Raw genomic sequence first — 18,424 nt, 5'->3', positions numbered from 1 at the left:
CCTGCCCATGATTTTTCCTTTTCCCTTTTTCCAAACTCCAATTACAGTGTCTACAGCCCCATGAGTCGTGCATTATAAATTGATATATGGGGCAGAGTGGGGAGAGATAGTAAGACCATCAACAGAGTGCCTGTGGACAAAGAAAGATGGACTACAGATTATCGTAAAAGTAACCAACATACTAATGAGAAACTGAAAAGAAGAAGGTGACTGCCTAAAACCCCCGTGCCCCGAGTTATAACATGGTTACTGGGGGAGCTGGCTTTTTTTCCTTCTTTGTCACTGAATACTATTTGTCTTTATTTGTGATGCTAAGAAAGTTAATAACAATATAATAACAACAAGAAAACTGTGTGTTGTGTGAATTACAGCACCAAGATGGTGTGCAGAGCAGAGACAGGTTACTACAGTATTACTCCTTTAATACCAAATACTAAAGTCTACACAAGTAGGGTTGAGTTTGTGCTTGTTTAGAAAGGGACACCAGGTTAGTTTGAAAGAGATAACCTCTCTTTGATGAAATTAATAAGTGTGCTCTGGTTTATTCATATAGTTGTTTGATGGGTCTAAATGAGTGTTGTAATTTAAATTTTTTATTTTACGTTTACTCAATCTAACAACTAAGCTAACGTAATGTGTGACTATAACAAACAAACACAAAACAACAATTTAATGAAACTGTATTACATAAATTAAGGATTAAATGGGAGTCATGGGACTATGGTGCAATGGCCTTACTGGAGTTAATGGCCGACATTTGGGGAGACAGTCATTTAAATTTAGAAGTAAAGACATACATAGCTTTACACAGTGTAGAAAGTGAGATGGCTTAACCTATTTTGACACTGCTGGATATCCCCTCTAGGTTCGATGACTTAGCCGTCCACTGGTGGTCCCAAACACCGGCAGTGTCTTCACAATGAGTGTCCTTCTTCACCAAGCAATGTAGGGTGTTTAGTCCCCATCTCTGTTTATGTAGAGAGTTCCAAGGTATCAGCTACCAGGGTTTGCTTGCAGATGGAATTTGGATTAGAAGAGACAATTACATAATACACATAATACATAATTATTCACAATTGGTGATGGATTGATAATTGAGTCCTTAGTAAATATCTTATCAGGAGTTCATTTGGAGGTTTGACTGTGTAACTCACTTTCACTGGCCACAGTAATTCCACTAGATATTTGGCCCAGTGGCCTTACAGACCCTGTCCTTTTGGTGGAGCTCTGAGTCCACCACGCTCAGTCTTTTATTTACCCTAAAGGTCAAAAGATAATTTTTATGACTTCATGCTGTTGATTCTCACTGCTGGGCTTCACTCTGGATGACCCCTGATATAAGTCTCTCCAGGATCTAGTAGTTTAGGAATAATTTTGTGGGGTAAATCACAGAGTTTTAGAGTTCCAGGATGTATACTTAGATTCAGTAAATTACCTTGAACCTCCTATAGGGTTCAAGTTCACAGGTGAGAGGCCAAAGAAGCCTTCTTTGTTATATTAAAAAATAGAACTGGGGTCAAGTTGGTATGCAGCACCCCCACTTATCTTGGTATATATTGTGCTAAATAAAGCAGGGCACATATACACAGTGTGATGGGGGCTAATTATATTCCATAGTTTACTGGCACAAATATAATGGGGATGTCGGTCAATGAGTGAGGAAAGTAGGTGCTGGGGCTTTATCATCCACCACTCTTCCAGTGATGGTGATCCAGGGCCCTCAGGAGAGTGCCTCTTTTGCTCAGTACAACCTGCTGCGCTGACTTATAGCTTAGGGCCCCTGTTTCCACCTACTCTTCTATAACTTAGGTGGAGGGCTTAATGTTGGATGGCCTTCCCACCGTTCTGCCCCTCCCTCTACCAAGGATATACTGATGTATGGCCTCGCTGGCAGAGGAGCAGAGGAGGTCGGCAAGATGGCCAGCTCAATCCTGTCCCTCTGTGCCCCCTCTGGCTCCTCCGCTGTGCATTTTTGTGTTGTACTGGTGCCAATTTGGATTTTTTTCCATGGCTTTGCTGTGGATGTCGGTCTGTGCCTCTGGGTTTGTTGGCCCACATTTCTTTCTTTCGCTTTGACCCACAAAGAGCGAAAGCCCACCAATTTCACCAATGAAATAGAACGTTGGTTAGGTATTGTGACACAAGCTTCTTTTAACTGGGTGCAGCCCCCTGGGCTTTGGGCCCCACTGGTCCCTGAGCCCTGAGTTTTCAGGAGAGATCCTGTCTGAACCGCCACGGTATATAATGTATATGCAAACGTGACAGAGAGCACTCGGTTGAGACAGTTGAAAGGGCTCACTCCAGGTGGGCGTTGACAATTTTCTATAAAAAAATTTCCATAGAGCAAAAGCCCAGCGGGCTGCGCCCAATTCACAGAAACTTGGGTTACAATACATAACCAAGGTTCTAAGTAGTGGCAAAAAGCATCATGCATGAACAAATGTCTTCCCACATGTCACAAAGAGGCACCCATCCTCAGCACCTCAGTTTAGAGTGTTGACTCTTCTGTATGTCAAACACATCATTGGTGTAATTACAGACATTACACAGGATGAATGCCACCTAGTAAGATGGACGGGTTCAGTGGTCTGGATCTGAAAACCTCCTAGGCAGGACCTGAAAATAGGCAGACACTCACCTGTTTGCTGAAGCTTTCCCTGGATTTCACTTCACTCGCCTCAGTCTTGTTGACTGACGTGGCAGCAACTGAAACAAAGCCAATGCAGTTGCCATGGATTATTGACATGCAGCAGTGAAAGAGTGGCCTTTTATGAGCCTTGTATAAAGGCAAAGCCATCGACTGTTCAGTCGATGACAAGAACACTGTGACCTCAGGGCTTGTCTGCAAAAAGTAATGGTGAATTTCACATTGTTGTTCTTCTGGGACTTTTTGTCAAGCTTTCATCCGTCAGAATCACTCGTGAGGGATTCTTGTGCTGTCATTACAGGACGCACTATCAAGTCTATGATTGATAAAGGAGCATTCGGAGTTCCAGATGGGAAATTTGTCTGTCATGCACAAAAAAGAAAAACAGTCTGGACAGTTGTAAACAACTTACACAGTCAAAAATACTAACAAAAACTACACTGTCACTTGGGATTTTCTATATTTCTATACTTTATGTAAAAGCAAAGCCAGACAGTTTTGCCTGGCAGTCTCCAGCCTGGCCCGCCAGCTTTTACTTTCACTAGAAAAAAACAAAAATATTATCCTCCTGCTGCTTTTGATAGAGCAGTGTCAATAATTCATAGATGTGCTCCATTCTTTTCCTCAACATAACTCTCATCCCCAGTTCACACTAGGAGCAGGACTACTGCAGCTCTGATGCATTCTTAATGCTATTTATGAGTTTTCTGTGACAGCAGTGCCGGTGTGAGGCCGGCACACTAGGGTTGACTACGGGGTTTTGGAAAAAACCTTCACATTTTTTTCTCACTCAGCTTACTTTTCTTTTTCCACTTCCTTCTGCGTTGCACTCTCTTCCATTCTGCTTTCATGATTTTAGCTCATTCATTTCTTTGTTTTTAATTAGCTGTCTCTGCAACACTTGTTGTTTTTCTTAACTTTCTTCTTCTTCTCCCCATGGTCCTACAGTCTATATCCCAGCAGCAGGGCTGAGAAAGGAGGGAATGGTCCTAGCAGGGACATAGAAACGCCATTAAATATTGATGAAGCACCTATTGCAGCAGTATTTTATGTAAGCAAAACCTGTTTGGTGTTATCTTTTCAGCAGGGCAGCTCAGCTGACAAACACTACTGGACTAGTGAACCTGGATACTACAAGTATCTAATATATGCCTGTTAAAATTAGACTCGATCTGTATTGAATCTAATTTTCTATAGCTAGTGAATATGATGTATAAAGTATGTTTGTTTAAAGCTCAGCACAGAAATATTTAGCTGCTTAAAGAGTACATCACCCAAATTTAAAATAATAATGAGAGATATGTGACTGCGATTTCAACTTTCATCTAACTGAACAGATGTGAATGGATAATGCAAAAAGTACCCTATCAAGTTCTTTGGTAAAAAGTACCATAATCCCTGTGAAAATCACTGCACTGCTCCACAAATTAAAAAGGAACTCTGAAATTTGTGTTTTTTTTACTAATATTATAAACATAATCAATTCAAATTCTTTGTAGTATTTAGAAGAACTTGCAAGATCAGTTAACATTACATTTTGTAGATTACGACTCCAATTCCAGTCAAAGTGTTGGGACACCTACAGAATGCAATGCAACAGAGAAAACAAATGAAATGTTTAAACTGAGGAAATGTACCATTTGAAGAAAAAAAACATTCTAAAGCAGCAACATGTCTCAAATTAGAGACAACAAAAGGTTTGGAAAAATAAGTGGAACTAACAATAAAAGCGCTGGAAGGAAACTTTCCAAGTAATTAGGCTAATTGGAATCAGGTCAGCAACATTTATGGATATTTTAGAGAATCTTAGAGTTATAGAGTCTCTCAGAAGTAAAGACGAGCAAAAGTTTATTCTGCGAAAAGCTGCATCTACAAACTCTCAAACTATTTTAGAATAATGTTTCTCAAATTTGGTGGCAGGGACCTGAGTTTGATTTCATTTGTGGAGTTTCCCTGGTGTAGTGTGGAGTTTGCAGGGGTTTTCCCAGGTAATCTGGTCAATTAAAGATGGGATAGGCTCCAGCAAGCAATCCAAGAAGGAAAGTTGAAAGTGGTGAGCATAATGAATGAATTAATGTTCTTCAGTGTAGAATTGCAAGGACATGTCATCTATATATATATCATCTATACATAATATAAAAACATTCTAAGAATCTGGAGAAATCTCTGTGCGCAAGGCTGAAACTCAGTATTGGATGCCCATATGTTTGGGCCATCAGACTGCACTGCATTAAAAACAGGCATGATTTTGGAATGAACATCACTGCATGGACGCAGATATAATTACAACAATCACTGTCTGTCAGCACAGTTTGCTGTGCCATCCAGAAATGCAATTCAAGGCTTTACCATGCAAAGAAGAAGCCATAAATGAATATGATCCAGAAACCCCTCCTGCTTCTCTGGGCCAAAGCTAATTTAGCTAACAAAATGGCTTGTGGCAAAGTGGAAAACTGTTCTGTGGTCACATTATTCGAAATGTGACTTTTTTTTCTCTCAACTAAAAAACTGGCTTGTTATCAGCACTCAGTTCAAAAGCGTGTATCTCCAATGGTACAGGGGTGCATATGGAATGGGCAGTTTGCACATCTGGAAAGGCACCTTCAATGCTGAAAGATATAATCAGGTCTTAGAGCAGCATATGTTCCCATCTAGGGGACGTCTTTTCAGGGAAGGCATTGCATATTTCAGCAGGACATTGCTAAACTGCATAGTGCATCTATGACAACATCATGGCTTTGTAGTTGAGGAGTCCAGGGGCTGATCTGGCTGCCGGTTCAGACCTTTTCATCAATTGAATATTTATTCTGGGCACACAAAATACAACCAAATACACCCAGGACTATTGAGGAGTTAGAATTCTGTTGTTGAAAAGAGAAGATGGTACACATGGTAAACATGACCCTCTCCCTATTTTTTATGGTGTGTTGCTGCCATCAATTTCAAAACTACCTTGTTTTTTTTTTTTTTTCTTAAATCATAACATTTTCTTAATTTCAACATGGGATATGTTTTCTGCTTGTATATAGATTTTACACAGCATCCTTTATTTGGGATTGGGGTTGTAAAATACATTATGAGGATATCTACTGTGTTTTAAGAAGGCAACATTTAGCAATTTACTGAAATGATGGATTGGATCATATTGGTGTGTTTTTATTATTTACCTGTCCAGCAGCAGCTGTGGGTCTATAGGCGAGGTGAGGTGGCATATGAAAAGGCTGATTTGGGTAGAGAATTGATTTGGAGAAAACTGAGGAGAATTCTACTCTGGAGGTTGGAACAAAAAAAAACATCTAACAAGATGTGTAGGTAGATAAATGTATGGTTTTGTGGTGTTGCTGATCATATATAAAGCATATAAAAACTAGAAAGTATGTCTTTAAATCATCACTTAATCATTCTCATGCTTTTCACACTTTAGAAAAAAAAAACAAAAAGAAAATCAGAGTTTAGACTGGACACCTGTCTAGGGTGTACTCCGCCTCCTGCCTAATGACAGCTGGGATAGGCTCCAACCCCATAACCCTTAAAAGGACAAGTGTTTAGGAAAATGAAAAACAAAAAAAGAATGAATCAGAGTTTAGATTTTCACTAAATGTTAATCCTTAGCTGTTGTCAGATTAAGTGTTTAGTCAACTACACAGGAAAGACCAGGCATTGAATAAGTTGGTTTTATGTGTGTTTAATTTGAAATCACAGTCAGTTCGTTGATCACATAAAATAGAATAATTACCCTAAACACACAGTCAGCCGATCCTGTCCACTGGTGCATACAAGCTTGTTTGGTGCCATGAAATTACCAAAAATACACAACTGCAAAAGGAAAAAAGAAAACAAAAAAAAAAAGGAATTTACACAAATCCCAGTTTGTCCCAGTGCTGCCATTGTACCTGCTGGAAAACAGAACCACACACACAGAAGCACAGACAATCAGAAGCTATCTTTAGATATATTTACCAGTTTTTCCGCCAAAGTCAAACACACACAAATTTTAAATTTTGTAGTTTTAATCAGTGATATGTAGAAATCTGAGTCCTTGTTTTTCAATGTTTATTTTTTGTGTCTGTTTTTTCGACAGTTCACTCTTTCCTATTTTTAGTTCAGTCAGAATCAAATATGCAAAATGTAGCTGTTTGACATATTTTGTTATTGTTAATGTTTTTGTCTTCAGTTTGTAGCAGGGTCCTATAGCTCTCTATCATCATTTATGTTCAGGCCAGTTTATTTAGGTTTTTTTTTTTATCTCAAAAGCAATGTTTGAGGAAACATTTAGTAAGTTTTAATTTATTATTACTTTTGTCAGTTATTTCAGTGAGCAGTGATCTGTATTTTGATATTTTTAGCTACTGGACATATCGTGGTAAATTGCTGTGAAGTACTCTTTTGCTGAATTATATGGTTCCCATCTTGTTATGGTGACACTACACTTCTCCAAAATGCATCTTTATGAGAAGACAAAATTGTATGTAAAGCTAGGATTTAAATTAAATATGAATCGCCCAATTAGTGATTTGTTGTACAGAAGAATCAAATCTACTCTATTTGGCACATTTATGCTCCCCAGAGGTTGAACACTTTCCACTGTATATTCCCAATATGTAGCACAGAGGAAAGTAGGAGCTCGGTGTATAGGCATAGAAGATACATAATCAAAACTTGCCTAACAATGTGTTCTTACCCAACGTTAGGATGTTTGTGTGCTGTATGTGTTGGAGCGCTATAGAAATACTAGGCAGACACAAACATAAATCTGCCAGGTTTGTCAGGTTACCCATTTTAACACTGTGGCTCCTTTGTGTGTTTTAACAGTTTTCTGACAACAATACAGCACAGAAGTATAATGTATGTATTTCAGGGTTCAGACATACGCAAATCTTGGGTCCACACATGGGATTTCTTGTTAAAAGGAATAACATGTAATATTGCAACAAAAACAAAAACACAGAATCACAGTGATGGAAAGTTATGAAGCTTCTCTGTGCCACTTTTATGATTTATACATAGTGTATTTTCCTCTTCAAACTCTCTCTCTCCTTTTAATACAGAAATGTGCTGTATAGTAGTAAGTGAGTAAAGTGAGGTTTGAGTTCACCCGGTGAAACAGCTGTTGAGGAGAACAGGATTGTGAAAACATAAGTCGTTGTATAAAAAATAGCTTGTATTTTAACACAAGTTAAAATATCTAAAGAAATGAAAATGCGTTGAAAGGCATGATGTACTTATTCAAACTAGCTGCAGGAGCTGCACAGACACAAGCAGAGGCTCTCACAGCAGCACAACTGGTAAGAATACATCAGAGCATTGAGTCTTGGACTGAAAATGGTTGCCTCTTCCATTTGCATTTTGATGTGTCTGACTGAAGAAGGCCCTCAAAACTCTTTGCAGCCCATCTCCAACATCCAGCTGCAGCACACACACGCACACACACAAAGTGTGCAGACAAACAAGAAGCAGTAAACCACATACTGCGAAACATGTAAGAGGCATATTGGGCAAACACACATTTATGCACACACACACACACACACACACACACACACACTTGTGATGAGAAACCACACACACATAGCATTCATAAATGCAGCCATGCGATGCATAGGCGCACAAGTCACAGTGAGAAAACATTGCCATTACTTATACGACACAATAGCTGGTTATTTGGCATGTCTGCAGTGTTAATGATGGCAGCGAAACGTACTGTTTATTCCACAGAATGTATCCTGCTTTTCAGCTGCTTTTGAGCCTTCAGTGGTGAACACCACTGTTGATTCACATACAGGATTCCCCCAGTTATTCAGGATACTTTATGCACTCGTCTTCCCTAGTTCAATGATATACCTGTTTATTTTATAATTCTTAAATAAATATAAAGTAGATTTGGATTTCCTTGTGTTGTCTAAAGTAAACACTGCAATGTTTTGTATGATAAGTCTTATTCACTTCTGGATCGTAAATAGAACAATCGATGAATTGTTTAAGAGATTAAAAAAATAGATGCTTTGCCTTTAAAGGCTGTAAATTACTAACAGACAAGCTGCTTTCACAGCTGTGTCCAGTAGTGCTGTAAAACAATCCTCAGCCAACTCCTTGTCATATACCTATCCTACCTTAATGCCTTTATGAATAATTTCACTATGCTAATATTCAGAATAACTTTCACATTATCATAACATTCTCAAAGCATCAGCATATATAGTTTTTCTTCTTATTTTTCTACATGTGTATTAATTATCTGTTATTACAGGATCTCTCTTTTTTTTTTTTTTTTTGGATTCCTGTTTCTTTCTCCGCAATTTCTTGTCTTTGGAGAAAAAGGGTCTTGGCCATTTTCTCTTTCATCACTATGCAATTGTTTTTTGTTCACTTTTTTAAATGCTTTAACACAGGACTTCAGCTACTTACTTTCATTTACAGATGTTACTGATGGAAAATTCAAAGTGAATCAACATAATTTATTGACATGGAAAAGCAAGGTTTGATTTGATACGACCCAGTCAGCTGGTGCCTTCACTGGTTAGGATGTTGACTTGTTGGAACTACAGGAACACTCAGTCCACATAAACAGTGACTGTAAACAGTGGTGTTGTCACATTTTCCCCACCAGCTTGCAGAGAGCACACAAAAACTGACAACAGATTTTGGTGAGAAGAAATAGCAGGATTTCCATTCCAGGTATTCAGCCCCCACAGTTGATAAGCAGTGACACTGATATAGCTTACAACAAGATCAGTAAACCAGTTCTGACAATATAAACGTACCTTTAAAGCATAAAAGCAGAAATATTAAAACTAACAATATTCGTGATGTGAAGATTAGATTAGTTTTACATGCTTGTCATGAGTGGACATCACTGGTCGGGGTCTATTTATTAATAATGTTTAATAACCTTGATACTTGGATTGGATTTTTCTAATTCTAGAGAAGTACTTGTAAAGAGAACTTGAACTGAACTGGTTATATGTTTCAGGTGTCCACTTCAGAAACTAGACCTTAATTCTGTTTGGGCTCTCAAAGACATTCGTCCAACCCCTCTCCATTTTCTACAGTTTATCCAGAGTCCAGCTGCAGTAGCAGCAGGTTCAGCAAGATATTCCAGATATCCCTCTCCCAAGCAACATTCTCCAGCTTTGCCTGAGGTATCTTGAGGAGTTCGTAGGTCAGATGAGATGTATAACCTTTCCAGCATGTTCTCGTTCTGCCCATAGGTTCTCCCAGTTGGATGTGCCTTGAAAACCACCAGTGGGAGGCCCACAGGAGGCATCCTGACAAGAGGCCTGATCCAGCTCACCCTTTGAATGTGAAGGAGGAAATTGGTTTCAGCCAAATGTGTTTGCCGTCTCTTTTCTTTTTGGTTACTAGCAACGCTCATAACCATAGGAGAGCCTCGGAACGTAGAGTGGTGAATTGAAAGCTTTGCCCACCAGCTCAGCTCCCTCTTCACCACAATACTGTAGATTTGTACAATGTTAGTTAGTTACATTTTACAACGTTAGTGCTAACACTATATCAATGCTGCTGTCAATTCCCCACTCCACTTTACCTCACTTGCAAATAAGACCCAATACTACTTCAGTTAGGGTAACAACTCACTTCCAACCTGAAGAAAGCAATTCATGGCCTCAGATTTAAAGATGCTGACCCCCGTCCCACCCTATTGCTTCACACTAGGCTACAAACTTTTCTAATGAATGACAAAGGGTCAGTCCGATGAAACCAACAGAACCATATCATCTACAAAAAGCAGGTAAGCAGTTCATAGGTCCCCAAAGCGGACACTGTTCTTCCACTGGCTTCATCGCAAAGAGAGTGTCTCAGATTCTCACATTCACATACACCAGTGAGGTCTGTGTGTTTGTCATCTAATGTGTATAAATATCTACCATTAAATAAATGTCATAAAAGTGTATTGTTGATTCTGGAAATACTTTGTTTATTGAGATTAAGATAAAAGCCACAGTGATAAAAGCTTTGTCCAATTAGTCTGAGGTCAAAAATTCGCTTGCTTGTTTATTCAACTCCTACTTCAACAGGTAGTTCATATTTATCATTGGCGTCATTGATAAATACTGCACAGTTCATACTGAGACAGCTGAAATGAACATTTCATCCACAAGCTTGTTTTCTTTGGCTCTCTGTCTCAGCTGGGGCTCAGCCTGCTGGCTCAGCTGTCAATCAAACCTGTATTTCCCTAAGGAATCATCAGTCGAGGTATGACTGCAACATTATTTATGGCTTCCAAAACAATGACTATTTCAGTTGGACTTGAAGACAGAGCTACGGGCCTGTAGCTACTCTAGCCATTAAGTTTTTACCTTTACAGTTTTATTATGCTGTGTACAGTAATTATTTATACACAGTCAGTGCTTACAAGCCTTTAGAGGATGCTTTCATTTGCATGATGCTACTTACTCTTCCACTGTTGTGGACTCCTGGACTTGACACACCTCCCTCTGCTCAGCTGTACTCTGAGTGTGTGAGAGAGATTTTGAGTAAGGTAGGAACAGAAGACAGTATGCAATAGAGCAGTATAGGTTCACTTCAGTTCACCGCGACTGAGGACTGAGCTCCCAGTGACCGCAGCTCACAGCAGCATACAGATCAGAAACAAGCAAACACACCAGACAGTATGGAAATTTAAACGCACCTTCCATGCTCACTCGGGCGAGATGTGCTTTAGTTAGAGAAAAGTTGCTTGTGTCAAGAAGAAATAATATTTCTCTCATTCTCTCCCCTCTCTGTTTGCCTGTGTGGCCTCTATGCTGTTAGTGAATACAGGTAAAATATCTTCCCCTCCAAAGGCTCTGCCCTCAGAGGTGCTGAAATGCACTCAAGATCATCCTGGTCATTCAGCTTCTATGGAGATATAATAGATGAAGGAATCTGTTTTTCAGGTGCTTTTCCAGCAAATAAGAGACAAAATCATTTCAAAAACTTCTTAAAATTAAAGATAACTTAATAACTTAATACCGACCCCAAAAGGAATCCAAACCAAAGTTATCTTCAGTACTTTCAAACCTGCTCTATCCCTACATTACCTTATACTCACATACAGTACCAATCATTTACTTTGTATATTTTCCTGTCATACATCACATTCAAACAATCTTCTTGAGGCCATGTTTATATAGCAGCACCAGTTTGATAGTACTGTATGTATATCCATCCTCCGAACCAGGTTTAACCCATCCCAGGATACACTGAGAAGAGGTTATATGGAGACATCTTCAATCTGTTTCATTTAAGGAATAGTTCAACATTTTGAGGGGCAGTGCTTGTTTGATATCTTTGTAAGAGAGCAATGGTCAGATGTATATAAATCTAAAACCCCAATATGCAAGATTTGATACTTTTGCCCTTTGTTGTAAATACCAGTCGTGCTTTGACCCCTCCTCATGGAGAGTGGTATATGTGCATTGGTTTACAAGCTGAAGCTGTACTAACCAAAAGATGTCTAGCTAACCTCTGTCGACATGAGTTGACATGCTGTGACAGAGTTAAGCAACAGCTTAGATCCATTCAGGAGAGTCTTTTAGCAGAAACTAAAGCAGAGAGCCAGTTTACTCACGGACATAAATGATAACCAGTCTTGTTTTCCCATTATGTACTTATGTACCCTGTACTGTATAATGCAAGTTTGTCAGGACTAAAACATGAATGACTTCTTCACTTGTTTTTTTGTTTTTTTGTTGTTGTTGTTCTTTTTTGTCTGAGGACGCACAAGGGGAGAATAAACAAAACCAGAAGCGGCTGTGTCCGAACTCGTTTTCCCTAAAGCAGAGAACAAAATGGAACGTGTCTGCACTAATCTGACCAAAAGTGGCACTTGGGGCAAAACACAGCCTTTTTTCCCTCTTTACTCAATATTAAGTGATTTTATTACAACTTCAAACGGGTTTTTAAAAAGTTGCTTCAAATACATTTCACAAATATTGATCAAAATTGAAAAGACTTCTATTTTTAGCTCTAATGAATCGAAGTGGAAACACAATAAGATTGCCCAGAGCCATATTAACAGTGCAGCACAAATGTAGATACTTTTGTATAATAGTAAACAAGATACGATTTCGCTTTTCCTTCACCTCCTATATGCCCCCCTCTGAGTGGAGACCTGTCTCAATCCATCTTGCTTCTTCATTCCTTCTTTTGCTAACCCCCCTCCTCCCTGTTTAGTCCTTCTTTCCAGCCCTCCATCCTTTTTCATCAAACGCAATACATGTCATCCACCATTCCCACCACTACTGTCACCTCCACCCCCACCTGTGCTGTGCAGTACGTAATGTGATCGTGTTAACCCCCGCTGTGTGTGTCTACATGGGTGAGTCATGTGGTTTTCGTGTCATTGCCACCCCCCCCTCCCTGCTCCTCCTCACTCCCTGCGCTGTCTGCCTGCAGGCCAGTGGTGCCCTATGCTCTGCAGGTGAGCTGTCACTGCCTATCTGAGCTATCTGACACGCTGGCCAGCCAAGAATAGACTCCAAATCCTCCACTATTTGCAAATGGTGCACACACTCGCACACACATGGACATTCACACCTGCCTGAGGAGGTAAAATACACATACATACACCCGGACCACCACCCATACGGACTTTCTGATGTTTGTGCATTTAATCTGTTTATGTTATATGTAAATCTTACATATATTATATAGCAAAACAAATAAATAATACCAGGGGATCTTAAATCTACCTATTGCCTAATTATACTAAATAGATAACATTTCAGATTAACACTGACTAGATTAGATCCCATTTAAATCTTAAATGTCAGTATGTTTCATCAATATATCAATATCAGGATCTACCTTTGGCTGAACCATTGTGCTTTCATTTTTCTGTACCTACACCCTTAACTATAGTTTATATGTACATTTTCTCTAGAAATGTATTATAAATATTGCACTTAAATATTGTTATTTGACAAATAAACTGTTCTGGGGCCTTAGGTGTGCCACAAGTGTTTTCAAGTGAAGCTGTAAAGGAATTGAACTGTGCTGGGAAGCAGTTTCAATTAGGGAAGGGCTCTAGTGAGCATGCTCTATGGGCCCCGCAAAACAGAATCATTAGGAAGCCCACAGACTTTCACACAGACACGCAGTGAGAAACGTTCTCAGGAATTAACAGGGCATTTTCAAATGCAGCATCCACTTTTCTTAATCCAGTTATCTGCTCAGTTGTCATGGAGATGAATTGTTGACGAGCAAGGTTACTTGCTTTTAAGATTTAATTCACTTTTAGTACTTCCTTAAGCATTTGATCATTATGAATAAATGTAATGCAGTCATTTGATCAATACAGTTCAAATGAGAAAACTCCTGCTATTGATGGAGACCATGTGATGCAGTGGAAAGGCCCAGCATAAAGGTAGAACATGTGGAGGTCCACAAGCCTCGCACACAGGAGGGCTGTTGAAGAGAAAATCAGGCAAAGCCAAATGTAAAAGATGTCATGATGATATGAAACTAAGTATAAATACAACAATCAAATTACCAGTGCCAGTGTATTCTTCTTCTTCATGGGGGAAAACGTTGCATTAAAGGAGCCCAAGAAAATAATTAGAAGTTAAGTAGAAAACAGTATACAAATGGATAAAATAATAACCCTTGTACAGTATAGTCTTCTGAATAAAAATACCTATAATGTAATGTAATGTAATATAAAGGCCCTCAGTGGTTGATTGCTGACTCTTCAGATCTACGTATATTACAGCAGAAAAAAATGTTTTCTCTACAACCAAGCATGAGTGAAATATCACTCATACTTTACACACTGTGACAGTATGACAAGCTTTCAGATGCACACAAGAGACAAACTGCAGAATTTGTTCCCTGCAACACTGAGCTGAAATGCCTCCTACTGTATAATCAAGATGAAGGCAAGAGTCCAACCTTCAAAGAGCAAAGCAATCACAGCTCCCCTTAAGGCCTGTTATGGTTATAGGTCAACAGTCCAGCTCAGTTCACGACAACGGGAAATACATGGCTTTATTTTGTTGACTGAGAGGTGGTTATGTGTGTGTGTGTGTGTGTGTGTGTGTGTGTGTGTGTGTGTGTGTGTGTGTGTGTGTCCTCTTTTCCACAGGAAGAAAAAAAGGAGAGGAAAGAAGAGAGGCATACACAGGTGCTGACCCTGACTGTGACTGACCTTTCCCTTGCAGTTTGTTGGGAAACACTGCTATCTGTGGATCCCAGCTTCCATTCTTGTGTCCTTCTTTACATGCTATTAAGAATATTCAGCCCATATAAAAATTATGCACAAATCACTGCCACAGCACTTAAACTAGATATAAGATATAAATTAATGTTTAGTAATCAGCATGTTTAACGTACATGCCTCCTCCTGCCAGAAGTCTTCCCTTATTTTTTGTCATGATAATTTTATATGTAATATTCTGGTTTTATTTATTATTTATTTATTTATTAATTATTTTTGGTATTTTTTGAGTATCAAGTGTTCTTTTGGTATTTAAATGCACTGTTTGCACCAACATTTTGTCTCTTTCTAGTGAGTGTTCACGGCATTGCAGCAACAGTTTTGTTATTATTCTTGTTATTTTTATTGTATTTGCATGCATTTACCTTAAGTGTGCCCTTGTGCTTACACTACTCGTTTGATTTATTGCAGTGCTTGTGTGATTTCAGGAATCAGTAGGTCATTTGCCTAACAAGTCCCCCTTTTTGCAATCAAGTCTGGTAGTAGTTCTCTCATTTAGACATTATTTGTTTCTGTTTATGAATTTACTTATGCTGGTAAATATTGTTTTTAGGCATAGAGTTTAACTGAACATTTAACTCAAGACAGCTTTGGAGCGTACCAATTTGACATTGCTGACAATTTGGTCTATACCAAGGTCAGGTAAAGCTCTCCTTCTAGTTTGGTCACATTTATTTACATCAATTTACATTTGTATTCGCCCATAGAAGAGTGTCAGTTGAACACAACATGGGGCAGCTAAATGTGATTGCACATGATTGCTGGTGAAAATGAAAAGACCAGGTTGGAGCAGTCTAAACATTGCTCCAGTACAGAGGGTAGTTTATGACACATAAGTTCAAAATACACATACAATTAAATTAATGTGGACTTGTCAACCAGTGTTGAGGGGTGAAGCCAAGAGAGACATTAGGGCATTAAAGTTTTTTCACATTCAGTTAACCAGTCAGACCAAAACAACAGGAAGTTAGATACACTTAATAATTTTAAGTTTTTTTCATGTCTTTTTTTTTTTCTTATTTTTGAATGTCAATCAATAAGAAAATTAGGCAGCAAGAATTTTAATATTTCATTAACTCAAATATAACCCCTTCTTGGTTTTAGTTTTAAAATACATTTAGAGTACTATACTACTGTACTTGTACTTTACCACAAAAGGTGACTAGGAAAAAAGATAATTTGTTAAATATTGCCTTAGGCACCTGAAGTGGCTGTTATTGTTCTGTTCCCAACAATAAAAAGAAACTCCATTTTACATCTAAACACTCCTGGCTGAGTCTTTCTTCAATTCACAAAAAAATAAAAACATGTTTGGCCCAGAGGAGCAATACATTTGCAGTGTGTCATCACAGTGAGCTTTTAAGCCTGCAAAATAGATTCTGAACTTTGGGGGACATCTTGTGCTTGTCGAGCTCCGTGATAATTTTCTGGAGTGTTTCAAAAGTGAAATTAAGGCATTTTGGATAAGCCAGATTGAAAACATATATCAAACCCAGGAGCAGGTCACAAGCTGAGGCAACGGAACGGAATGACGATGTTTTCAGGTGGTGCTCATGGATCTTTGCCTTCTTTTCGAGTCACAAAAACTCCTATGGTGAGCCATTCCTGGTCCTCCTGGGCATCATCTGCGCTTGACACCTAGAGCACACAAAACACCACTAAGATCAGGTTACACAGTAAACATATATGCTATATGGAACAATAATCTTATTGCACTGGCTGTTCATTTGATAACTCACATATTCCATCTTAAAATGAATACAGACATCTAACACCACAGTTTCTGAACTGGTAAGTATTAGGGCATCTTGACAAAAATTCATAATTGTGATTATGTTGGTTAAAATTTAGATCAAGATTATTTAACATGCTGTATTTTGGTGAGATTGTTGAACAGGCACAATGTTTTCCTCAGTGAAAGGAGAAGAGCAAACAAGTAACACAGAACATTATGGGAACTGTTAGATCCCAGGCTCCAGACAGGCAGAGGTAACTACAAGTTTCCAACTACAAGTTGGTTTAGGTTAGGGGAAACTCCTATTTGAAGGAAAACAGACTTTACTTCCATTAGAACCTTTCAAACCTTGAGATGTAATGCTACAAACTTAAAACCATTAATGTTAACGAAGTGACTGTAAGAAATATTGGTCTTGCTGAAATTTCAGCAAAGTTGACATAGAAAGAGTTCGAAGAGAAGTGGACACACACACAAATTTGTCAATTTTTGTCAAAAAACACAGTAAGGCCAATAAACCTATTCTGCTAAAGTTGTAAAAAGTTAAAAATCAGACAAATTTTTGCAAGAGGGACACAAATAATAAAGAACATTCTCTATTAGTAATACAATGCAAAATATAATAATGATTAAAGTTTTACCTAATTCTAATTATACCAAAAAGGGATCAAACTAGTGGTTAAGGACCTATTGATTCCTTACATCTTCATAAAGACAGGCAGATAAAAGATAACAAGTAGTTGTCTGGTCAAGTGAACAATGCATCTTAAAAGCTGTGGACAGTCAGTTAATTTTCATGCATTTCATGTACTGTAACTAGGGTACTGAGAAAAAACAATTATCGCGGGTAAACCTTGGTACTGGAAAACCAAGTACAGTTGCAACAAAAGAGTAATCCAATTTCTTCTCTTCCCTGGACTGATTTTGGAAGCATGGTTCACAGATTTTAGCTGTATAGAGACAGAAAAGAGCTGGGAAAACACCCTTGTGACAGCATTTCTATAACTTAAGGACAATCAATCTAATATTTCTTTGTTTCCCTTTAAGACATAGTGTTGACATAAAAGTTATCTGAAAATTACAAGATATTCCTTGATTGGATCATCTGGACCTTCGCCCAGGCACATAATAATCGCTCTCAGGACAGATTCTATCCGAAGATGAATGTCCTCAGTCTGGAATTACATAATCTTAATTAGTTTTGCTTGAGTTTTTATGGGCACTGGAAATGGTAGAGGAAAAAATGTTAGGGGAAAATGTTTTTATTATTATCATTTTTAAACAATCATGTGTCTCTTTTTTAAATCGAAAAGATTTAGCATAGGTCTAATGAGTCAAGGAATTAACATTTGTTAGTGAGAACTTTATTGATTAATGACTCATTTGCAAGTTGCAGGGAATAATAACATGCCCTGTTGCCACATGAATAAGTAATATTAGTCATCATTAATCAGTGTTATGTAAAGGGATCTGTAACAAAGTTAGAACCCATGATACCCCACCTAACTAGCAAACAAAACAATCAGGGCCCCTTTTGGTAAGGCACGTCTACCTGATTCAAAGTTTGGTTATGTGAGGTGTCTTTTGTAGAATTGTTCCTCTAATAATCTTAGTGTTAAAGTAACCACAGCAGCATGAACCAGAAGTATGATAAATATGTGAAATATAACTGTTGGTTCATACAATTTTTGACCAACTAAATGTTTTAAAAAAATGAGACATCCTTTGGTTCACTGAATTTTTTATTATCTCTTTTGGACTGAACAGTGAAGGCCAACTATCCTTGAAGTCCTTTATAGTGGGTTCCTGGCTAACCACCTCCTGTCAC

This window comes from Anabas testudineus, chromosome 2 (assembly GCF_900324465.2).
Source record: "Anabas testudineus chromosome 2, fAnaTes1.2, whole genome shotgun sequence".
Taxonomy (NCBI): Eukaryota; Metazoa; Chordata; class Actinopteri; order Anabantiformes; family Anabantidae; genus Anabas; species Anabas testudineus.
Note: the sequence above shows the minus strand (reverse complement) of the source record.